Genomic DNA, 25,951 nt, shown 5'->3' on the forward strand with positions numbered 1-25,951 from the left:
CCTAGCTTATCTGGGGACTGTTTCAATCAAGCTTTCAACACCACTACAAATTTTTACCTTGGGAGAGGCAGTTTTGGGTTCAACAAATTGCCAAATTTTGCTCAGAGATCTCTTGCAATCAAAACATTTTTGGCACCTTTTAGTTTCCCCCCACTGTGCTCACTAACCATCGTAGCCCCCTGCTGCAGCTACCTGTTTATTCACCTTATGGCAGGAATTTAACCTCTGTGTCCTTAATTCAGGATGGCATCAGGTGGGGTTTCCTTTATGCCTCTACAAGCACCCAAGGAGTAGGCATATAGTGGCAGAGCATGTCACCTGCTTACACAGACACATCCTGCCTGCTTTGTAAGCAGTCACATCTTCGCAGGTTCCCAAGCTCCATTAACAGCCAGGTTCATGCCACTTCCCCTCCCCATCTCAGTAAGAAGTGAGCAAACAAGCTCAACATTCTCCTCCTCTGCCCCCCCCCCCCCACCCCAGCAATTAACTAAACATGGCTTGGCAGAGTTGTAATTAGGACTTTATCCCACTATTTCAGGCTGCTAGATGACTCCTTCCAGTAATAAGCCCATATTGCCTCTCCTCAAACATGAAAGTTAGGATTTTCAAATGTCTTTTCAACAATATAAAAATTGAACTGAATGTTCCATTTACCAACAAGATGTGAAGCAAGCCTGATCTAGGTTCATTCATTTAATCTCTACTTTATCTACTCTAAACTGATGTAGACTAACTGAAAAGTTAGTTTATTGTTAAACACATGATCCAAGGTACACGGATTATGGCACCGAGTACAGAGAGCCACAACCTGCAGGAAGCAAGAGCAGGCTTTTGAAAGCAGTTCAGTTACGCAGAACAAGCAGCTCCTAAGCAAGTCATGACAGTCTTGATGCTGCTGAAGGGTATGGCAAATTCAGCATTTTGCAGATGCATTCTGTTGTATAGCTAGTAAAGGAAAGTCATGAGGCAAGAGGAATCAGCCTTAAAGCTGATGCAAGATCTGGAGGTGGTGTCACTAGCAAGGTGCCAATTATATATCAAACATAAAACCAGATCATGAAATTGATACAATGTTAACTGAAGAGCGGCCTCTTAAATATGTGGTTAAAATATCTGTTAATGCAGATTATAAACCTGCTGAAACAGGACTGGTTGATTGTGCACAACAGCTGGCATTCCTAAAGTTAATACGTGCTTAAAATGATCTCCTCTCAAATCAGCTAGAAAGTAACGTGATCTGTAATCACCTGAGAAAACTGTTCTTACCATGGCATTACTATGTAGTGAAAATATTAATTTCTTTTCAATCTGCCTCAAAAGGAAGTTTTTTTTTTTGCGGGGTGTAGAATTTTGAGAAAGTTACACAGAACATGCTGCAGTGAGCAGCAACAAAAACAAAAAAGCCATTAATGACACTTTCACCAATAGCCAAGCCATGCCTGGTGTGTTATGCTCTCTAAGCTACTACTCTGAAGATATTCCACTCCAGAATGGGAAGCAGTGGTGTCTTGCTAAACTGTAGGTATACATTTTTTTTATTCTTTCGGTATAGTTTTCATTCCCTCATCATTTTTTCTTAAATACACTTATCAAGTACATCTAGCAGCTCTGTCAACTGAGCTAAACATGTAATAAACAAAACTGTTTTTACAACATTGGATACCAGGGATTGCGAGTGTGTGTGGTAATTATCAATAAACTAATACTTAAATTGGATATAACAAACTATCCATACAGAAAGATCATAATACAAAAGTCACAACTGAAGAAAGGCCATGCAAAACCAATTCACTCCTTACCAATTCAATATCAGGATCAGTTTCTTAAATGCAAGTACAGAAATCATGGATTCACTCAATGCTGCACAGACTTCTAAATACAGAAAGAACAGACTTCTAAACACAGCAGATATTTTTTTTTAATCTGCTTTTATTTTCACTCATGCTCTGTCACACACAAAATAATCATTTTTGGAAAGCTACAATAGATGAACAGCTTAATGTAAATTTATTCAAAGCCTGGACAAATATCTGCTGAAGTTAAACATTAGCTTAAAAAGGACTGCGTTTGGAGTACACAACTATAAAAAAAAAAAAAAGAAAAACACGATTACCAAATCCCTACATAGGGTTAATTCTTTACTACGGGAACACACAATTGAAAGAAAAAAAAAAAAAAAAAAAAAAAAAAAACAAGGAGTCTGCAACACATTTTTAAAATTACAGTTTTTCTTTTTCTAGGAAGGACACTGAAGGAAATTCTGAGAGAGGTCTTGCTTATATTTAACAGGAATGCAGAAATGAGGAACAAAGTTGGCAACATACTCAACTCCCAGCCCTAATGAGCACAAGTTGCCATACTGAATTTTCTTGGACAAGGTCCGAAACTAGACAAGACTGTACATTCACTACAGAAAAAAACATTTAAAACAGGGTAAAAAGTAGCCACTTTCTCAAAACAGAGCAGCATTCTAAAGCAAAGAGCAGACATTCACTTATAGGTTCATAGGTGGCTACTAGGCTAACTGCCCAAGAGCAATTTTAAGACTAGCCAAGCTTACCCAAAATTTACAATATTGCTGACATATTGATACTCCAAATGAGTTTAACGATTACAATATAGCCTTGTAGTCCAAGCATTCACAGGCTTCCTCTGCCCATTAGGAACATAGATGCCAAACAAGGTAAGCTTGCAATTTCTCCATCCATTGGTTCAAGAATAGAGTTAGGAATGAGCTTTGCTTCACATGGATGGAAACCTTGTTCCAGAGAGAGGGGATAATCTTTGAGACATCTGTACCTACAACACATCCTGTTTAAGTCACAAACAGGGTTTAGGTCCTCATAACTGGGTATGGTCCTCATAACTGGTATTTCTTGTTTTGCAGATGTGCAGCAAATCCAGTGTGGGATCAGAGGATGCCTTGTAGGCTATGTACAGATCGCCATGCAGCAGTCAATAGGAAACAGTACAGGGATAGGGCTTTGAGAAGGTTCACAGAACTTAATGGCTTACTCCATGCAATTTTTGTGAGAAAACACTGGTCGCTCAAGTTGTTTCAAATGTCTGTTCAAGTACATACCCAAGTACATGCCAAAGGGTGCACTGTACTCCGTGACTGGTCTGATGAAAGCCAAGGATAGTGCAACAGTGGACCTGGATGACATGCCCTTACAAACTGTACCACACAATGATTTTCTCATGACAGTATACACAAAGAACAGGTTACTGTCACCATGTGTTCCAAGATCCCCGACCACTGGATCTACTTTTAGGGGTGCATTATAATTTTCAGGGGCAGCTTTCTTTCCAAAGGGTACCATTTTACATTTTTTCACAGCAAGTATTAGTCCATGGCACTGGCACCAGTTGTCTGCATCAGGCCCACTTGAAGGGTTTCTGGGTCTTTAGAAGATGCAATGACCATGGCTAGTTTGCAGTCTTCTGTAAACTTAGTCAACCAGAGGTCCTTGGCGGTTTACCTGGACTTCAAAGATAGCCCCCAGTATCAATCCCTGAGAGACTCCATTGCCTGGTCTTTGTGGAGGGGAATTCTCCTAATTTAGTGTCGTTCCATCAGCTAGCCGGATGGCTATCCAACTACTTATACCACTACCAATCAAACATTGCTATGACAACGCGGCAATTGATCAACTCTTCCTGCTGACAAAGTACTAAAATTAATATATGTAAACACAATGTTACCGATATAATAGCAAGGGTATGCAAATGGGGCTGTGAAACCAGCCATTAAAAGCATAACACAACTTAAAAAAATGTAAATGCAACATGTAACTATGGTACAATGATACAAAACTTCAAAATTTTGGCAGGATAGAATAATCCACATTACTTCAAGTTTGTAGCAAGTTAATGATCAACTACAAATCTATACAATAAAATTTATAAGCATTAACAGTCCAACAATTCGTGCTCACAAAAGACACTTTTCTGCAGCTGTAATTGCCACAGCCCTGTACCCACATTACAGATTTAAGATAACCCATCTGATAAGGGATGTATACTGTGCCAGTGATTTATTTGATTTTTGTAAAAAGCTCCGGTATGTGCATGTAGAAGCTGTCACGTTATGTGCTACGTGGTATGAATGCCAAGCTCTATACCAGTTGGCATGTTCCCTCAAACACCATTTGTATTTGTTTAATCTGTGCTCCTTGTGGCTTACAAAACTCTGCTGTCTGCTTGATCCCTCAACTATGACCAACTCTACTGCCTGTTAGATTCCAATTTCATTACCTGACCACAGCCACCTCAGTACAGTGGTACTACAATGCTTCATATTACATGCCACACACTGCAGATTCTGTAACTCCTGCTGCTCTGGTCTCGAGTGGGTTTACACAATGCTGAAAGTATTGAACTGTCCTGCTGATCCATTTGCTGTTTTAGTTGTACTTGAAACTTCACCTTCACTAGAAATAGAATTTTTGATTTTCCTCAGCCTGGTACAGGGCATTTCAACTTGCTGCTGGCTCACTTTATGCAGGTACTTGTGAAAGTCCCACACAAACTGTGCTGCCGATGGCATTCTTACAAAATTATCTGCATGCTTTGTGCTGTACTACAACTTCTGACTTTGCTGCCCATTACTTTGCTTAGTGTGTGCTAGACTGTGGGCCAGTTTTCTGCCGCCTCCAGCAGATCAGCACTCATGACCATTTGTTCATCTACTGGTAGTATTATATATACACAAATGACCGCTTTAAATGCCAAGCAGTTAGTTGCAGGGATATCTGCAAATCAAGTGATATATTTTCTTCTACAGATTCAGGCTGAATAAAGACTTCAGAAATGTTAGATCTCAGCCAGAGTGGCTCCGTGTTCCTTATCCACTACCATGGCAAATCCAAAGGAATGATGGAAAAAGCAAAAAACATTTCTCCAGAAATGAAAAAAAAAATCAACCAGAAGTGAAGAAATATTTGCTTTCAAGGGTTATGTTTGGAAATGCAGCTCACAATAGAAAAGAAAATGGTCCCAACTGCAACCACCAGTCGAACACTTCTGCAAAAATGGAAGCTTTCGAGAAAGAAATATTTCTTCCCCATTTCAACTGGATTTCTCAAGAAACCTAAAGACAGTGTGCCACATTTCTATGTTATGAAAAAAGAAGCCTTCATATATAGTTAAGGCATCAAATTTTCTTGAAGGATAGAACAAAAAGTACCAAAAACTCAGGAACTGAAACTCTAGAAAGAATCTGATAAATTCAGGACTAATCAATCATGTGTTTAGTCAACATGCAGTTAATCTAAATTCATGATTAATGAACAGTCAAACTCAAAAAGCAGCGAGATCCCTGAAACAGTCTCAGTGAATGCACTACCAGGAGGTCATAATCTAGACTCTACCAAGACTGCAAGAGACAATTTGTATACACTCAAACCCTGTGAAGTTTTAGGCTACTCTCCCCCCTCAGCTTCCCTGCTCACATATCTATAGACCCCCCCTCCCAAACTACCATTACCAAGTACCTATTTATACCTAGAACATAACCACCCATAGAACTGAGCCATTGACCTTAATGGTGGCTCTAATGGAGAGTGGCAACCATGGAGTCTGGGGATACATTCGCAGCAACCAGTTAAATAGTGTAATTGTGCTAGAGGATAGTGAATATATCCCGATGTCATTGCACTACTTTCTTTACTAACTTGAGATAACCTGTGGGATTCCTGGTGTCAAAGTCACAAACAAGTGTCCCTGAACTCTCTTCCAAGGTCAGGGCATGGGCCAGCTGTAACAATTTAAACAGTGGAGCAAGCCAAATCAGAGGGCAACTCCTACATCCTCCTGCACCCGATGTTAGGGCAACTACTACACCCTTGGTCTCCAACTATACCCATTTTAGAGGTCACAAAAAACGAAGTGGGAAAAGTAAAACTCTCCTACTCATTCTTCTCACACTCCACTGTGCAGTCACCGTGTAACCTAGGCAGTCCCAATGCAGCAAAAAGTACAATTGTGTAAGCTGCACTTACCAGAACAGTAAACATTCAGATTCCTCAATGCTACAGTAGCCTTTTGGCTATATGGATTGTATCCCATCATGGATTACAAAAAGCAGATCGCTTCACAAAGCTCTGGCCTCCTCCCACACCTTCATTTTGACTGCTGATTGGACAACCTTGGTGGGAAATCAGAGTGAAGAAATCTTCAGGACTTTCTTCCCCATACAGAGAGAAGAGCATCCTGAACCTAAAAGATGTAAACAGAAAAACTACACACAGAAGTGTGTGGGGGGGGGGGTGCCTGCAGCACTGAGAAATTTAAATATCTACCATTACAGCAAGTGCAACTTACAAAACTAGTATGTGCATCATTCTCACTGCTGCAGTAGCCTTTTGTCATATGGGTTGATAAAAGCCCATCTAACCTGGCAAGGAGGTTAAGGATCCAAGAGTCCCTGGAAAATGGAAAGTTAGTCCTGGATCTAGAAAAAGAAGCTAGTTTGTTGCTGGAGTCCCCCTCCCTTTCCAATAGTCAGAAAGCTTGTGAATCAGATATTCTTCTTGGAGAACTGTACTTATCGCCGCGTCATCTGCATATGATGAACCTTAAACCAGTTTGGAGGTAGTTCAAAAGGGAGACTTTTCCAGAACAAATTAAAATCCTTGAAAGGGGTCACCTGTTTTCTAGGAGATATGATGTGTAAAATCCCTTAGGAAACTGTTTTACCAAAAAAAAAAAAAAAAAAAAAAAAAAAAAGAGAAAACCGGGAGGATCTATTGGCAGGCATGCTGAACTGGTCACAAAAATGTTCCTTGATAGAGAAGACAAGACAGAGGAAAGTTATTTCATAACCAGTGATAATACCTGATGGGGACCCTGGTTACTGATGAGCACCAGGCAGAAAATCTTTTCCACATAACCATATAAAACATTTCCTAGCAGTACGCTTTCTTGCTTGTGGTAAATGTCCTTAGCCAATTCCATAATGAGAAACAGTGATGCCTGTGCTAGAAGTGAGTCACCACAATTTTTGGAGTCCTCATGAAAATTCAGAATTACACTGGATATTAGTAGAAAGGCATAAAGGAACATTCCTGACCACGGGAATGAAAAAGCATCCGTTTTTCAGACTTGTCTGCAAAGAGCCCTGAACAGAATTTGTTCAGTTGTCCGTTTTGAAGAAAGGCAAATGGATCTGTTGGAGGAGTTTCCACAAGTGGATCAATGCCTGAAGACCCACTCATTCAACTTACATTCATGAGGGTCTGTCCTGGGCCTGCTCAGCTTGACTGCCACTAAATTTTGCTCTGGCAGAATGCAATATGTTTGGAGGATTAAGAAGTGTGAAAGTAGCTCTACAGCAATCAGCCTGCCCAAAGGGTACAACCTTGTACCCCATGCTTGCATCCCACATCACTGTGGTATTCACTAATCACCTCAAGAGGTCCTGGGGACCTTAGATGACGAGGTTTTAAGGCATGGATTACACCAAACATCTGATGTGTGTGCACTTTGGTCTTGGAGGATGTCAACATGCCTTGAACCTTTCCACCCATAGAAACTGATCCTCAAGTAAAATCTGAGTCCTCAGTTAGACTGAGTCAAGCTTTACAAAGAGGGGACCTGGATTTAGAGCCATTTGCAGTCTCCAACAGTGCAGCTCTATTCTGAAAGCCCAAATTTGGAACCTGAAATTCCACAGGATGATGTTGGGTTCATGAGTTCTGTACAAACCACCGAATTTCTCTCATGTGTAAACCAGCAAGAGGGTCTTGATAATCACAGAAGCCATGAAACCTAGAATCCGGAGATTTTCTTGCAGAAAAAGAAGTTTGATTGGAGAAGCTCAAGAACATAACTATATAAAAAAAAATCTATCTTCTTCTGGACAAAGCCTTTTGCTGACAAGTGTCTACAAAACAGCAGTCCAGAAACAATCCTGTGTTACTGAATCAAGTAGTAATTTTGTACATTTATCTGGAATCTTAGATTTGTGAGATGAAACCCAAATTAAGGACTCTGCAAGATAAGCAAATCATCCAAATAAGAAAAAAAGTGTGAATGTCGTGTAGTTTGCAATGAACTACCACTGCAGCTAAACACTTTGTAAACACACATGGAGCTGTAGATAACCCAAAGGGTAAAGCAGACAGACTCAAAAATTTCTTAAAGCCTATGGCTGCGAAAGTGGGATAAGCATCCTTTTAGATCCAAGGTTACCATGCCACTCAAATAGAGGAGAAGTAAGAGATATGTTGAAGGGCCAGCATTTTGAATTTTTCTACTTTGACATAGACTTAGAAGGGAAATATCCAGTAACTGGTCTACATGAAAGCTCTTCCTTGGGGGGGGGGGGGGGGGGTCTGAAATAGAAGCCTTTGCCCTTTTGATCTAAAGCACTTGTTCTGCAATTCCTATGGTTGATAAATGTTGAGGAACCTTTTCTTTGAAGGATGGAGAGAATCTCCTGAAAGGGAGGTATTTGTATTCAGTGCTGTCACCTTCCTGAAACACTTGGCACACATGATTCTGTAATATGTTGTCACAGGAGTATGTAAACAGTCAGTTTCTGGTACAGACATGGACAGATATGTGCAGGGGAACATGTGCTGGCACAGTCATTCATTAGACCCCCCCCCCCCCAAAAAAAAAAAAAGATCCTCATTTCTGGATATTCCCCTCCATACATCTTTTTGCTGCCCATTTCCCTCGAGTTGGCAGGATTGTTTGGTTTTGCTTTCTAAAGCAGAGAGGATTTGGGAGATCTGTAATGGGGGTCTGAAAAATCTTAGTCACTCCTTGAATTAAAATTTCCCTCTTTCCAGTTGCTGGGCCTGAGCACCAGAGGGACCAAACAAAGCCTCCTCATCTGCAGTAGAGTTTAAAACCTCAGACTTTACTTCAGCAGCAAACTTTAGCTTGCTTGCCTAGGCATACATCCTTAAAACTGTAGCAGTATCCTTAGACATCTGCACAGTCTCGCACTCTCTTCAAAGCATATTTACATACTTGCAAAAGATCAAACAGCTGTCCTCTGAAGGAAGACCGGCACAATATTCTCAGTCACCGCCTGTACAAAACACAATATACTTCCACACGGGCCTAGTAATTAAAGATTCTAAGTGGAAGAGAAAAATTATCTTATCAAAACTGTCCAACACTTTACCTTCTTTGTCCACAGAGGAGGAATTGGTATTGACCAACCATCTGTTTCCAGCTGGTAAAGATGAATTATAGCAGATGAAATGGATCCCAGATGGAAAAAAAAAACTTGTTAGATAAAAATTATAAAATAACCTTAAACTGGCTTGGCGGGGGATGAAGGCGGAGAGTCAGGATTATTACAGTTAACATTAACCACATACTCCAAGATTAGCAAAAATGTGGTTGGTTAGTGCAGCAAGAGGCATATCCACTTGTAACATCTCCTCAATTCAATGAGAACATCCACTTGATCCCATAAAAAGATACTTCATTCTAGAAAGAAAATTTCTTAAAAGGGTGGGGAGGATGAAGTTTCCTCAAAATTAGTTACATAATTGAGAATCTACTGGACATAGGGTTGCCACCTTTTCAAATGGCCAAAGTGGGACATTTTCGGTACAAACATCAGATTTTACAGGCCGACACATACCCACGGTCAGTACAAAGGATAGAACTTAACTTTTTTTCCTAAATAAAAGCTTATTCTTGTAACATTTTAGTTGCTTATTCTGTTTCTTATAACATTTAGGTATTTTAGATACAGAATAACTGTTTCATGCAACTATTATATAAAATATAGGAAATAATTTTGTCCTAAAATCTCAGGACATTTGCCATTTTTTAATTTTTTTTGTCAGGACACAACTGCCCAAAGAGGGACTTTCCCTCGCAAAGTGGGACAGGTGGTAACTCTAACTCGACAGGAAGCCCCATATCTGTCCATATCAGAAACCTCTGACATTTTCCTCAGGAATTTATTTACTGACTTTTCCATCACAAAGTCTACTCTTCATTTTTTCCCGTGGAACTAGACAAACTTTCAACTTAAGCACTCAAACCATTCACTGCTCACCCTGGCACTCTCTCAAAACTCATAGCAAGCACTAATAAACCTTAGCACTAGACCCCCCTATACTGTAGAGAAGGACAAGGCTCTCTCTATTCGACCTTACCAGACAATCAGTAAAACAGTTCACTGTACCTATCCAGGCATGTCCAAAGGGCAGTTTCAAGTGTACTCTCTGGTCCAACTGGTGAATCTGGGCATTTTGAAGCAATGTTACAATTGCCTCATGTACACAGACAGCCATCTCCTCCCTTCCACCAAACTCTAATACATGCGAGAGATGCAATTATACAGCCAAACTGGAGGCTAAGCTCTCTCAACCCAAGACTGGACCAGGCAGTCAAGAGGAGAAGGGAATTACTTGCATCACACCACCAGTCTCACATAGACCTATGAAACCAACAACAGCAAAAGATACAAATGCACGAAAACATACTCGGAGGCTCTAAATAAAAGTCTGCAAAAGCAACAGAGACCGCGCCAAAGCAGACATCCAAGCAACCTCCACCCCCCACCCCACCCCCAACACAAACCATGAAACACATACTTCACAAAACCAGTGTGCCATACAATCACAGCCCTTATGTCAAAGTAACATGCCCAACACACTAGTAATAGGTGACTATAGCCAGGCATAGTGACATCCCACTCGCTAGACTGAACAAGGAGAAGGTTACTGTTAACTGACTGTCGGGTGCTAGGATCCGCCACATAACACAAGCACTCCAGTCACTCCAGAACAAAGTACAAATATGACTGTCATTGTCCATGGTGTGAATGACCCGAGCCGTACCTCCATGGACTACATGAAGAGACCTGGAGGAGCTCTCTGATCACGTAGCCCAGGCCAGTATGACCCTGACCCAGAGTAGCATCCTGCCCTCACCAAGAAAACCACCACGGTATAGAGAAAAAATTATCAATTTCAACAATTGGCTAAGCTTCTGGTGTCAAAGGGGGGGATACAGTGTACGTCAGCCTGGGATGACATGCTCAACAAGCCATGCTGCTTCGCTAGAGATGGCTTGTACCTGTCATCCTTAGGATTTCGAACACTGGCCAAGACTCATGCCACCCCCATAGTGCCTTTTTTAGGCAAGGCTCAAAAAAAAGACAAAGCCACCGCCGAAAATAGCACAAGTAACAAAAAACTGAGGGTAATGCTACTCAATGCCAGAAGTCTAAACCTCAAAATGCACGCACTCGAGGCACTCCTCAGTATGGAGGAAAAAAAAAAAAAAAAAGATATATGTGCAGTAACAGAAACCTGGTTTAAGGCTCCAGAGAGTACCCCAGCACTACCAGGCTACAACTCATACCATACATTTCGGCCACAAAACCCGGACCGAAATACAAAAGTTGAGAGAGTATCCGTATTCAACAAGGATACCCACACCTCCAGGTTAGTGGCACAGCAAGATGCTTCAGAGATCATACATGTCCAACTAACAGGCAAAACTGCTATTCAAATTATAGCTCGCTACAGATCACCCACCATGTCCCAGGACCCCCACTCCACATTCCTGGAAACACTGGGAAATAAAGGTCCTACCAAATACCCTGATATTGGTGATTTCAATTACCCAAACATTAACTGGGAGAAGAAAGTACAAACTCCCTTACCCAACATTTCCTAGAAACTCAAATGCCCTGGATCAACTGGTCAACACCCCCACCAGAGGTGACAACATATTGGACCTGGTCATCACCAACATGGGCGACCGGTGTTCCATACCGGAGGTCAACCCCTCACTGGTTAGATCTGACCATAAACTAATCACTCTGGATATCCACATTCCACCACCACCCCCGGTCAAAGAAACCACTGTGAAAAAACTTTTCAAAAGCAAACTTCACGTTACTCAAGACAGAGGTGGGGACGTTTCAAAGCCCCCATGCTAAAGGATAATGCTGTCCAAGTGGCAAAATTTACTAATGCACTCTACGGGCACCAAAAAGAACGCATGGATTGTGCTATCCCAAACAAAATCAAGACTTACGCCTCCAAGAAAAGGAAACCAGTCTAGTGGACCCCTCCCATAAACAAACAAGCTATACAACAGGAGAAGGAAACTAGTAGGGGGGGGGGGGGGAGTAAAATCCCAAGAAGGGAAGACAACCCTGATCAGTATCAGCAAGAAACTACGTTGCCTCATAAAAGCATCCAAGGCTAGCTTCAAAAGAAAAATTGCCATGGACTCCAAAGATAACCACAAGACATTCTTTAGCTATGTCAAGAATCTAAGTGGCAATTCTCAGATATGCTCAGAGTTAGTGCAGAATGGCACAAAATACACTGAACTGACCAATATAGCCAACATCCTGGCAGACAGGTTCAGTGCAAACTTTACCCCCCTCTCACCCCTAAAAGGGCCCATAACTATACCAAAAGAATGTAGTGCCCCTGAAATTCCAGACACTCAGGTTAAAACAGCCCACTCCAAAGCCTAAAACACAGCATCAATGGGATCGAACGGTGTCCCAGGCTGCGTCCTACACGAGCTCAAAGATGAACTAACCCCTCACCTAAACACACTGTTTAAACGTAGCCTCTCTACATGCTACGTGCGCACAGAGCAACGCACAACAAAGGTTATTCCACTCCACAAAGGTGGAGCCACAATGGACCCCGGGAACTATCGCCCTATAAGCCTGACTAGCTTGGTCTGCAAATCTATGGAGCGCATCATCATGGATCTCATTAACAGAGACATAGGAAACCTCCAAGCACTGGACCCTACCCAGTTCAGCTTTGTTAAGGGCAGATCATGCCTCCTAATCCTGGTGGACTTCTTTGAGACAGTTACCAAGGCTACAGACGAGGGAAAGGTGGTCCACACAGCCTACCTACACCTCACAAAGGCCTTTGACACCATTCCCCATTCATTTATTATAGACAAGCTCACCAGCCTGAACATAAACTCCTACATTACGAGATGGGTTGCCAACTGGCTCATGGACAGAACCCACATGGTGAGAGTTGCGAGAGCTAGGTCTGACTCTAAACCGGTTACAAGTGGCATTCCCCAGGGCTCAGTCCTAGGACCCCTCCTGTTTGGCATATACTTCTCAGAAGTACAGGCAAGCACAGGAGGACTATGGCTGACCAAGTTCGCAGACAACTGCAAACTAGGGGCTATAATTGACTCTCCGGCTGGCACAAACATCCTCCAAAAGGGTCTCACTGAGACAGTTACCTGGTGTCAAAACCATGGCCTCAAGTTAAATGCCAAAAAGTGAATAGTCATCACCTTTGGAAAAAACAAAGTCATCCCCTTTGGAAAAAACAAAGTACACACTAACTACCACATAGGTGGTAGCCCCCTAAATATGGAATACATAAGGGATCTGGGGACCCAAGTAGACAGTAAGCTCTCCTTTGATTATCACATTACCAAAGTGGTCAGAAAATCCTATGTGGCCCACCTAATCACAAAAGGGTTTGCATCCAGATCAAGAGAGGTCATTGGGCCCATCTACGCACTCAGACACATCATAGAGTACAATGCCCCATTTGTGATGTACCTTACAAGACACCTGCAACAACAACTGGAAAGACCACAGAAGTACCTCACCAAGAGGCTCTTTGGCCTCAAGCAGATGCCCTATGCAGCTCGAATGAAGAAACTCCAGCTGTACTCGGTTGCATACCGCCTACTCAGAGGTGATCTCTGCCTGACATACAAGGCCATGTCCAACCCAGAATTGATGGACATGCTCCACCTAAAGAAAACCATATCCCCTACATGAGCTCAAAGATGAACTAACCCCTCACCTAAACATACTGTTTAAACTCAACCTCTCCACAAGCTACGTGCGCACAGAGTGACGCACAACAAAGGTTATTCCACTCCACAAAGGTGGAGCCACAGCAAGAGGTTCTCCAGTTTGATTCTCAGCTGGGAAGCCTTCTGTGTGGAATCTTCTGCATGTCCTCCCTACATTTGTGTGGGTTTTCTCTGGGTGCTCTGGTTTCCTCCCATGTACAACGATATTCGTATGGGAGGTTTCTCTCGGGCCTCCACTGAAAATTGGCTTCTTTTCAAGTCGGATTTTCCTGGTAAACAAATGTTAGTCTGTTTAATGCATCAGCTGTTCTATCAGAGAAACAATTACACTTCTCATTCCTACACTTCTCATTCCTACACAATCTTCTACATAGGTTGTTTGGGGTTATCAAAAAGTACTAGATAATCAAACAGTCCCAGAGATAGTAGTCTCTAAATGCCCTATATACTTGAATGGTCGCTTCTTGGATATCTGTAAGAGACACTTTACAAGTTCAGAAATTTTAGTCTTTTCATAACAAATTTTCACATCCATGGATGCCGTGGATATATTTCTGCTGTACTATTACAGTTTACTCATGCTTGTTCTTACAGGGTTTCCATATTGTTATTCCATACTCAAGTTTGGGTCTAATGTAACTAAGAAACAATGGACTTCATTTCTGATTTCCTAAACTTGTAAATCTTTTTAGACAACCTATAGTTCTACAACCATCAACCAACTGGTTGATTGGATTAGAAAAAACTCATAGCTGAATCTACCCATATAACCAGGTCCTTAAAGGAGTCTACAGTTTCAATCACTGTGCGCTAAATATTCACCTTTCAATTTATGTCACCCAAAGCTCATATGCTTAGTTTTTGCTGTATTTAACAACATATTATTCTCCTGTGCCAAGTGGTCAAGTTATTTTGCAGACATGACTCATCTGTAACGCATGTAATCCAGATTACCCAATTTCAGGTCATCTGCATATAGACAGTAGAATACCTCAGATGAAAACGTTAGGTCTAAAAGATACAATCTAAACAAATAAGGGCAGAGCCCTGTGGGACACCCTGACTATACCCAAAGATTATCTGTCCAGTTTCTGTAAAATATGTGCCATGTTGTATTTGTAAGCCATGCAGTTATTCATCTTATCAACAGTACATCAATATCTAGCTGTACTAATTTATTGATCAGTGTTTTGACTATGACCCTGTCAAATGCTGGTTTAATCTATATAAATTAGATTACAGCACAATTTTTCACTCATAGTTATTATATTGTTATAGAACATCATGTTACAGATGGTAATAGATCTATTTTCAACATATGCATGATGATATATGGTTTCAAGTCCAAACCTATCCAGTTCTAACAATAACTTATCCAATATTACCTTCATTATTTTTCCACAACATGAAAGTAAACTTAAGGGTCTGTATATGACTGTGGGTTTGTCCTATTCCCCTTTCCCTTAAAAAGACAGGTTTAATAATCGCATGCCTCCAATCTTGAGGAATCTCCCCATGTTTATATGACCTAGTGCAGTGATGGTGAACCTATGACACGTCAAAAATGACACCACAACATTTTGGGCGACACAGTGTTCACCAACACCATAGTTACCAAAGAAACTGAATGAACAACACAAGAAATTTGTGACCCTTCACCTATCTATTAAAACTCAGCAACAAAGTCCTTAATTGACGTTATGGCATTCAAAAGACACACGAGAAAGGGCATGCCTTCAGTGAAGGTTGGGAGTTAGGCTGGCACCTCTGCACCGTAATCTACGGCCAATCATTAGTGGACTGGAGTTTTGCTGTGGCGACCCCTAACCGGGAAAAGCCGGAAGAAGATGGAACACTTTGCATTTGATTTATTTCTTCAGTTCAATTCAAAATTACTATTAAAAGAAGGGTAATATTGGTGCACTGTTTTAAGCCCAATTATCAGTGCGCATATCGTTTTCGCTATTAAGTCACTGATTTTTCTTTTACTTTTATAATACACTGCAGCACATGACTGGACTGTATTTTTTAAAATAAATTAATATGTAAAGAATTGTTTCTCTCTTGTTCCGGGGGGGGGGGGGGGGGGGGGGCACGCCAGCAGAGTCAACATAGGCATTTTCCAAATTTCGACACACCAAGCCCAAAAGGTTCATCATTATTGACCTAGTGAATAATAGATATGAATAATAGATATAAGGGTGCCAAAAGTTCTTGCTGAAGTGTTCTCAGGTCATTGATACTAACTCAGTCTCCTTTACGTGCTTTGTCTGGATCCAGTTTGTGCATTTCTTTTTCAATATAAACTAATTTGATTCCAGTATCTAGGGTTACACCTTGATGTTACTAGGACAACTTATCACCCCTTCTGTGGAGCCAAACTGTTTTGCATAAGATTTTGTAAACATATCTATAATCTGTTGTGTCAGAGAATAAATTTTAGAATCTGCACACAGTTTATCAATTTGTGTGTCTTTACTCCTTCCACATCTTATGTATCTATAAAAAAAGTTTCCTATTATACTCAACATCTTTATATAAATTTTCTTCATTTTGTCTCTCACTATGCAGTTCAGTTTTCAAAGTTGTAATTCAACTTCTCTTCCATTTCTTATATTTCTGTCTCTCACCTTAATCAGACATCTTGTTCTTCATAGGTTGATACTAGGCTATCTGCCCTAGGGCATTTATAAGCCTAGAGTGTGTTTGGCTTTCGCCACCCTTTTAGATTAGTTGACTGTGCCTCTGCATAGTAGGTCACAGAAGGTAGCCCTTTTAAAGTTAGTTTACTGTACCTCTGTCAAGCAAGGACACAGTAGAGATCCCAGAGGTAAACTTACGATCTCCCAGCCACTCGTCAAGATTTCTCTTGAAGAGCGTCAGTGAGGGGCTCTGCCTAACATGGATTGGGATTTTGTTCCAGAGTGAGGGGAGCCTCTGGGATATGAATCTGTCCCTCCAGCATGTCCTATTTATTTCTGTGCGGAGGTTCAAGTCCCTGGAGCATGTAGCTCTAAGGGATTTGGATTTCCTGAGGTGAAGCATGTACATTAATTCTGGGTTGGACATGGCTTTATACGTCAGAGACAGATCGCCTCCGAGTAGGCAGTACGCAACTGAGTAGAGATGGAGTTTCTTTAGCCGAACTGCATAGGGCATCTGTTTGAGCCCCTTGATCCTCTTGGTGAGATACTTTTGGGGTCTTTCCAGTTGCTGAAGGTGTCAGGTAAGGTACATCCCAAACGGGGCACTGTACTCAATTATGGGCCTGATAAGTGATGAGTAGAGGGGCACAATGACCTCTCGATCTAGATGTGAACCCTTTTGTGATAAGGTGGGCTATATAGAAGGTCTTTCTAACCACTTTGGCAACATGATTGCCAAAGGAGACTATCTACTTGGATCCCAAAGTCCCTAATTACTTCTTTCGTACTCAATGGGTTACCACCCATGTGGTAATTTGTGGGCACTTTTTTTTTCCCCAAAGGGGATGAGTATGCACATTTTGGCATTTAGCTTTAGGCCATGGCTCGGGCACCAGTTATCAGTCTCTGTGAGACCCTTTTGGAGGATGCTTGTGTCAGCCGGAGAGTCGATTACAGCACCCAGTTTGCAGTCATCTGCAAACTTGGTCAGCCATAGTCCACCAGTGTTAGCCTGTACCTCGGAGAAATATATACGAACAAGAAAGGTCCCAGGACTGAGCCTTGTGGGGCACCATTTGTAACTGGTTTAGAGTCTGCCATGGCACCTGCTATTCTGACCGTGTGGGTTCTATCCCTGAGCCAGTTTGCAACCCATCTTGTGACATAGGGGTTGATATTTAAGCTGGTGGGCTTATTTATGATGCTCGAGTGGGGTATTGTGTCGAAGGCATTTGCGAGGTCCAGGTAGGCTGTGTGGACTACCTTCCCTTCATCTATGGCTTTGGTAACAGTTTCAAAGAAGTCGACCAGGTTCAAGAGGCAAGATCTGCCCCTAACGAAGCCGAATTAGGTAGGATCCAGTGTCTGGAGGTTCCCAATGTCTTTGTTTATGATTTCCATGATGATACGCTCCATAGCTTTGCAGACCAGGCTAGTCAGGCTTATAGGGCGATAGTTTCCAGGGTCTGTTATGGCACCACCTTTGTGGAGTGGGACCACTGTTGCTGTACATCATTCCTTGGGTGCATATCCTGTAGTAAGTCTGAGATTGAACAGTGACTTTATATGAGGGTTTAGTTCTTCTTGGAGCTCGTGTAAGATGCAGCCCGGGACACCGTCTGGTCCCACTGATGCTGTGTTTTTTGCTTTGGAGAGGGCAGCTTTCACCTGTGCATCTGTGATCTCAGGAAGGCTACACTCTGTTGGGATAGACATTTGCTCTTTGGGGGGGGTGGCGGGAGTTTGCACTGAACCTTTCTGCCAGGATGTTGGCAATGTCTGTGGGTTCAGTGTATTTTTTGTCATTTTGCACTAACTCGGAGCATATCTGGGAGTTGCCTTCCAGGTTTCTGACATAACTAAAGAAGGCCTTGTGATTATCTTTAGTGTCTTGTGCAATTTTTCTTTCGAAGCTGGCCTTAGATGATTTTATGAGGGATCGTAGTTTCTTGCTAGTACTGATCAGCGACGCCTTCCCTTTTTGGGATTTTGCTCTGTCACGTAGTAGCTTTCTCCTTCTGTTGTATAGCTTATTGATGGCCAGGGTCCACCAGGCAGGTCTCCTGCCTTTGGAGGAGTGAGTCTTGGTTTTATTTGGGATAGCATGCTCCATGCATTCCTGTAGGTGTCCACAGAATGCTTTTGTAAAGGATTCTGCATTTTGGGCTGTATTTTCCACTGGCCCGGTGGCTTTGAAGGATTCCACCTCAGTTTTGAGAAGTGTGAAGTTTGCTTTTGAGAAGTTCTTCACCATGGTTTCCTTGGCTAGGGGTGGGGACAGAATATAGATGTCCAGTGAGATTTGTTTATGGTCTGATCTTATCAATGAGGGTTATACCTCTGGTGTGAACATAGAAACCCCATGTTGGTGATGACCAGATCCAATATGTTTTCCCCTCGTGGGAGTGGTGACCAGAGACCTCCAAAGCAGACACCCAAGCAACCGCTACCCCAAAACAAAACACATGCAACACATATCTCACAAAGCCAGTGTGCCGAACAGTCACAGCCCTTAAGGCTAAACAACACACCTGATACACTTGTAATAGGTGACTATTGTCAGGCACACTGACGTCCCACTCAACAGGCTGAACAAGGAGAAGGTCACGGTGAGCAGCCTGTCTGGCGCTAGGATCCGCCACATAACACAAGCACTCAGGTCACTCCAAGGCAAGTACAAATATGACTCAGTCATTGTCCATGCTGGTGTGAATGACCTGAGACTTACCTCCCTGGACTACATGAAAAGAGACAGAGGAGCTCTCTGAGCATGTAGCCCAGGCTGGTATGACCCTGACCTTGAGTAGCATCTTACCCTCACCAAGAATGATGCCACAATATGAAGACAAGATGATCAATTTCAACAATTGGCTTAAGTATTGGTGTCATTCAAAGGGGATCCAATGCCTGTCAGCATGGGATGATATGCACGACAAGCCACGATGCTTTGCTAGGGACGGCTTGCACCTGTCACCCCTGGGCTTTCGGATATTGGCAAAGGCTCTTGCTACCCCATAGTGCCTTTTTAGGCAAGGCTCAAAAGACAAACCCACCTCCATAGGTATCACAAGGGATAAGAAACTAAGAGTAATGCTACTCAATGCTAGAAGTCTAAACCTCAAGATGCACTTTTCGAAACTCTCCTTAGCATGGAGAACATCGATATCTGTGCAGTAACAGAAACCTGGTTCAGGACTCCCGAGAGCTCCCCAGCACTACCAGGTTATACCTCATACCATGCTTTTCGGCCCCAAATCTTGGACCGAACCACAAAAGGAGGGGGAGTATCGATATTCATCAAAGATACTCACACCTCCAGGCTGGTGGCAAAGCACGAAGCATCAGAGACTATCCATGTGCAACTAACAGTGGGTAAAACTGCCTTCCAGTTTATAGCCTGCTACAGATCACCCTCCCAAACCCAGGAACCCCACTCGGCCTTCCTGAGAAGGCTGGAAAATATGAAGGTCTCTCCGAACACCATTATATTGGGTGACTTCAACTACCCAAACATAGATTGGGAGCATTACTCTAGCTCCAACACCCTTGCCCAAAGGTTCCTAGAATTCATAAACTCAAATGCTATGGAACAACTTGTTACCACTCCCACAAGAGGGGAAAACATACTGGACCTGATCATCACCAACATGGGGACTCTATGCTCCAGACCAGAAGTGTATCCCTCACTGGTAAGATCAGACCATAAACTGATCTCACTGGATATTCACATTCCGACCCCACCCCCTGCCCAGAAAACCACAGTGAAAAACTTCTCTAAAGCAAATTTCACACTCCTCAAAACAGAGGTGGAATCCTTCAAAGCCCCCAGGCCTGTGGAAAATACGGCCCAGACCGCAGAATCTTTTATAAATGCATTCTATGAACACCTTCAGGAATGCATGGATCATGCAATCCCAAATAAAACCAAGACCCAATCCTCCAAAGGCAGACGACCTGTCTGGTGGACCCCAGCCATAAACAAACTATACAATAGAAGGAGGAAGCTACTACATGATAGAGCAAAATCCCAAAAAGGGAAGGCATCTCTGATCAGTATTAGCAAAAAACTAAGGGCACTCATAAAATCGTCAAAGGCCAGCTTCGAGAGAAAAATTGCACAGGACACTAAAGATAATCACAAGGCTTTCTTTAGTTATGTTAGGAACCTGGGTGGGAATTCACAGATATGCTCAGAATTAGTCCAAAGTGACAAAAAATACACTGATCCCACAGACATTGCCAACATCCTAGCTGACAGGTTCAGCGCAAACGTCTCCCTCCCACCAAAGGGCAAATATCTATCCCAGCAGAGTGCTGCCCCCCCCAGCATCTCAGATGCTCAGGTGGGAGCCGCCCTCTCCAAAGCAAAAAACACAGCATCAATGGGACCAGACGGTGTCCCAGGCTGCGTCCTACATGAACTCCAAGAAGAGCTAAACCCAAACATAAAACTACTGTTCAATCTCAGCCTTACTACAGGATATGTACCCAAAGAGTGGCGTACAGCAACAGTGGTCCCTCTCCACAAAGCTGGTGCCTCAACGGACCCTGGAAACTATCGCCCCATAAGCCTGACTAGCTTGGTCTAAAAAGCTATGGAAAGGATCATTATGGACCTCATAAATAAAGATATTGGGGACCTACAGACACTGGATCCTACCCAGTTCGGCTTTGTTAAGGGCAGATCCTGCCTCTTAAACCTGGTTGACTTCTTTGAAACAGTCACCAAGGCCATTGACGAAGGGAAGGTGGTCCACACAGCATATCTGGACCTCGCAAAAGCCTTCGATACAATACCCCACCCGGGCATTATAGATAAGCTCACCAGCTTAAATATAAACCCCTATGTCACTAGATGGGTTGCAAACTGGCTCAAGGACAGAACCCACATGGTTAGAATTGCTGGAGCCATGTCAGACTCCAAACCAGCTACAAGTGGCGTCCCACAAGGCTCAGTCCTGGGACCTCTCTTGTTTGGTATATATTTCTCGGAGGTACAGGCCAACACGGAAGGACTGTGGCTGACCAAGTTCGCAGATGACTGCAAACTGGGTGCCATAATCGACTCTCCAGCCAACACAAGCATCCTCCAAAAGGGCCTCATAGAAACAGACAACTGGTGCCAGAGCCATGGCCTCAAGCTAAATGCCAAAAAGTGTATAGTCATCCCCTTTGGCAAAAACAAAGTGCCCACAAATTACCACATAGGTGGTAATCCATTAAGTACAGAAGAAGTCATTAGGGACCTGGGGACCCAAGTTGATAGCAATCTCTCATTTGACAACCACGTGGCCAAAGTGGTTAGAAAAACATTTTATATAGCCCACCTAATCATGAAGGGATTCACATCTAGATTAGGGGAGGTCATCGTGCCTCTTTACTCATCCCTCATCAGGCCCATAATAGAGTACAATGCCCCTTTTGGGATGTACCTTACCAAACACCTGCAGCAACTGGAAAGACCCCAAAAGTACCTCACCAAGAGGATCAAAGGGCTCAAACAGATGCCATATGCTGCCCGGTTAAAGAAACTCCAGCTCTACTCAGTGGCATACCGACTGCTCAGAGGTGACCTGTGCCTGATGTATAAGGCCATGTCCAACCCGGAATTAAGGGACATGCTGCACCTCAAAAAATCGAAATCCCATCGAGCTACACGCTCGAGACTTGAACCTCAGCACTGAAATAAATAGGACATGCTGGAGGGACAGATTCATAACCCAGAGGCTCCCTTCACTATGGAATAAAATCCCAGTCCAGGTTAGGCAGAGTCCCTCATTGACTCTCTTCAAGAGGAATCTTGATGAGTGGATGGGAGATCATAGGTTTACCCCGGGTATCACTTCTGTGTCACTGTTAGACAGAGGCACAGTATACTAACCTCGAAAAAGGGCATAGCAAAATTAATTTAAAATGGGTGGCGAAAGCCAAACATACTCTGGCTAGGCTTATAAATGCCCTAGGGCAGATAGCCTAGTATGAACCTATGAACCTATTTGAGTTTATAAATTCTAGGAACCATTGGGCGAGGGTGTTTGGGCTTGAATAGTTTTCCCAATCAAAGTTTGGGTAGTTGAAGTCACCCAATATAATAGTGTTTGGAGAGAACTTCATATTCTCCAGTGTTCTCAGTAAAGTCGAATGAGGTTCCTGTGTTTGGGAGGGTGGTCTGTAGCAGGCTACAAACTGGAAGGCAGTTTTGCCCACTGTTAGTTGCACATGGATGGTCTCCAATGCTTCGTGCAGTGCCACTAACCTGGAGGTGTGGGTATCTGATAAATATGGATATTCCCCCTCCTTTTGTGGTTCAGTCCGAGTTTTGGGGCCAGAAAGCATGGTATAAAGTATAACCTGTTAGTGCTGGGGTGCTCTCGGGAGCCTTGAACCAGGTTTCTGTTACTGCACAGATATTGATATTCTCCATACTGAAGAGACTCTCGAGTGCGTGCATCTTGAGGTTTAGACTTATGGTGTCGAGCAGCATTACCCTTAGTTTTTTTTTACTTTGTGTTGTCTATGGGGGGTGGGTTTGTCTTTTGAGCCTTGCCTAAAAAAAGGCACTATGGGGGAGCCAAGAGCCTTTGCCAGTATTCGAAAACCCAGGGGTGACAGGTGCAAGCCGTCCCTAGCGAAGCAACGTGGCTTGTCGAGCATGTCATCCCAGGCTTACACACACTGGATCCCCTTTGAATGACACCAATACTTTAGCCAATTGTTAAAATTGATCATTTTGTCTTTATACTGTGGCATCATTCTTGGTGAGGGTAAGATGCTACTCAAGGTCATGGTCATACCGGCCTTGGCTACATGATCAAAGAGCTCCTGTACGTCTTTTTTCATGTAGTCCAGGGAGGTACGTCTCAGGTTATTCACACCAGCATGGACAATGACTGAGTCATATTTGAACTTGCTTTGGAGTGACCTTAGTGCTGGTGTTATGTGGCAGATCCTGGCACCAGACAGGCAGCTTACAGTGATCTTCTTGTTCAGCTTGGTGTGTGGGACATCAGTGCGTCTGACAATAGAGTCACCTATTACAAGTGTATTAGGTGTGTTGTTTAGCCTTAAGGGCTGTGACTGTGTGGCACACTGACTTTGTGAGCTATGTGCTACGTGGATATTGTTTCGTGGTAGGTGTTGCTTGGATGTCTGCTTTGGAGGTCTCTGCTGCTTAGGCAGATTTTTATTTAGAGCCTCCAAGTATGTTTTTGTGCGTTTGTGTTTGGTTGCGATCGGTCTATGTGAGACTGGATTTGTGGTGTGTGTGTGTGTGTGTGTGTGTGTGTGTGTGTGTGTGTGTGTGTGTGTGTGGTTACCTTCTCCTCCTGACAGGCTGTGCCAGTACTGGGTTGAGAGAGCTTAGCCTCCAGTTTGGCTGTATAGTTGCATCTCTCACATATATTTGTGCTTGTTGGGAGGAGGAGAGGGTGGTCTGTATACATAAGGCAGTTGTAACATTGCCTCAACATTCCCAGATTCACCAGCTGGACTGGAGAGTAAACTCGAAATTGACCTTTGGACATGCCTGAATAATATAGGGAACTACTTATTGACTGATTAGAAAGAACCAATAGGGAGCAAGTGCTTAAAAGGAGTATAAGAGGATGTAGTGCTTAAGTTTATTAGCGTTTACCTATGAGATTAATTGTACGAGCAAGTGCAGGGCTTTAGAATGAAAATAGAGTGCTTAATTAGAGATTTAGAGCAGTTCTAAGGGAAAAAGTGAAGAGCAGACTTTGTGGAGCCGGGAATAGTTTAAACCTGTTTAAGCGGCGCTGCCTGACACTGCTCTGTGCGCAAGACCACGCAAAAAGAGAGTTGCAGGGTTTTAAGTATATCCCCCTGATGGTGTATGACTAGATCCTGATGTTAAACATTGCAAACACTCAGTTTCTCTTTCAAAACTTTCCACATTCTATCTGCAGCTTGTCCACTGAGCACCTCACTACAGTTAGTTTTACATATAGTGACTGTTTCCATATAATCTGAAAATAAACTTCTGTGCATTGGTTTATATTTCAGTTTGGCAGAATTATCTAGTAACAAATTGACCTTTATAACCCCATGATCACTGCACATCAACGGTGGTAAAACTTGACTTGAAGTAACAATAATTTCTTTAGGAACACAAACATTATAGACTGTATTGGTGCATTCACATACAGTAAATTTCCATTTTGATTTGTTTTCATTTAAGGGACATGAAGTACACAGGCATATCATCTGTTTCTCAGTTACACACATTTTTGTGCATACATGCAAGATGTGCTACACACACACACACACACACACACACACACACACACACATGCACACAAAGAAAGTCAGATGTGCATTTCAACATAGAAGTACTTACAATTTTCTTTTCCTTAACTCTTTTAATGCATGGGCACACAGCAAATGTGTGCTGAAGTATATTCAGCTGTGTATGCATTATAGTTGCCATCAACAGTCACATTTCCTTTGTGGACCGGAAAACGCTCATGTACTCCACTGTCAGTGGGAGTCGCTTACCATGGATCTGTGTACCAGATGTGCATCACCCTCTGGAAGGACATCACAAAAAAGCACAAAAGACCTTTTTTATATAAACAGTATCAGTGTACCTAGTTGATAGGGCTGCCAACTGTCTCTCTTTCTGCAGTTTTGTTGTGTGTATATGTATGGTGTGCATGTGCTTAAAAATGGTAAATGTTTTGATGTCAGAACATTTTTTTCTTGTAAAGTGTCTCCAAATATCACAGAAATCTATTTAATTTATCATCTTGACATATAAACTATTATAGTCAACATTTAAAGCTTAGCATTATAATACTGTGATGTTGCTTATGTAAACTTGTCAGAAGAGGTGACAACTACCTTTAGACTGATCTAATTGCTTTGTTTTGCTATGAAGGGGGCTGTTAAGTTCTTCTTCACTCTGCAATAAACAGTTACACAGCTTTCTGTCTTTTATAGCAGCTGCTGTGTCCCAACATTAGCAGGATTAACTGTCCATCTAAGATTGACAGCAGTACCCGACATGTAAACTACACTAAACTATAGATTTATCTGCATCTACGGTATGCCATGCAGGCAGAGAGATTCCTCTAACAAGGATGTGAGAAGTAAAAAAAAAGTAAGAGTGCTTTCCCCTTCCTTTAATTCCAAGGTGAGGAAATTAAAGTTTTAAAAGTACAAGCAGGTTTCTGGTACCTACACAACAATGGAACCATACTATAGGGAGAAAAGAAACCTAAAGATAGAGATGACTGTAAGAGGGCATAGTTTTTTTTTTTAGATCAGTACTAGGCTAATTGCCCATGTAGGCTAGCCAATTACTCCATGTCAGAATCAAACCCTGCACTTTGTATCTACAAGGTTAACACTTCAACCATTATGCCAACCTCCCACCCATCTCCTTTAAATGAGCTACATAAAGAATTAGGACAAGTAATACAGTCAAGCTGGAGGACCAGATGGAATGGGGTATGAAATGTATAAGACTGTAA

At 42.5% G+C, this 25,951-nt stretch overlaps 1 protein-coding gene across 1 annotated transcript in view; it reads right to left on the reverse strand.

The window, feature by feature from the left end:
• Positions 1-25,951, reverse strand: part of LOC122802327 (mitochondrial intermediate peptidase) — a 2,150,265-nt gene that overhangs the window by 1,276,543 nt on the left and 847,771 nt on the right. The gene's annotated exons all lie outside the window — the stretch shown is intronic.

This window comes from Protopterus annectens, chromosome 5.part0 (genome assembly GCF_019279795.1).
Source record: "Protopterus annectens isolate FY-2018-M chromosome 5.part0, PAN1.0, whole genome shotgun sequence".
Taxonomy (NCBI): Eukaryota; Metazoa; Chordata; order Ceratodontiformes; family Protopteridae; genus Protopterus; species Protopterus annectens.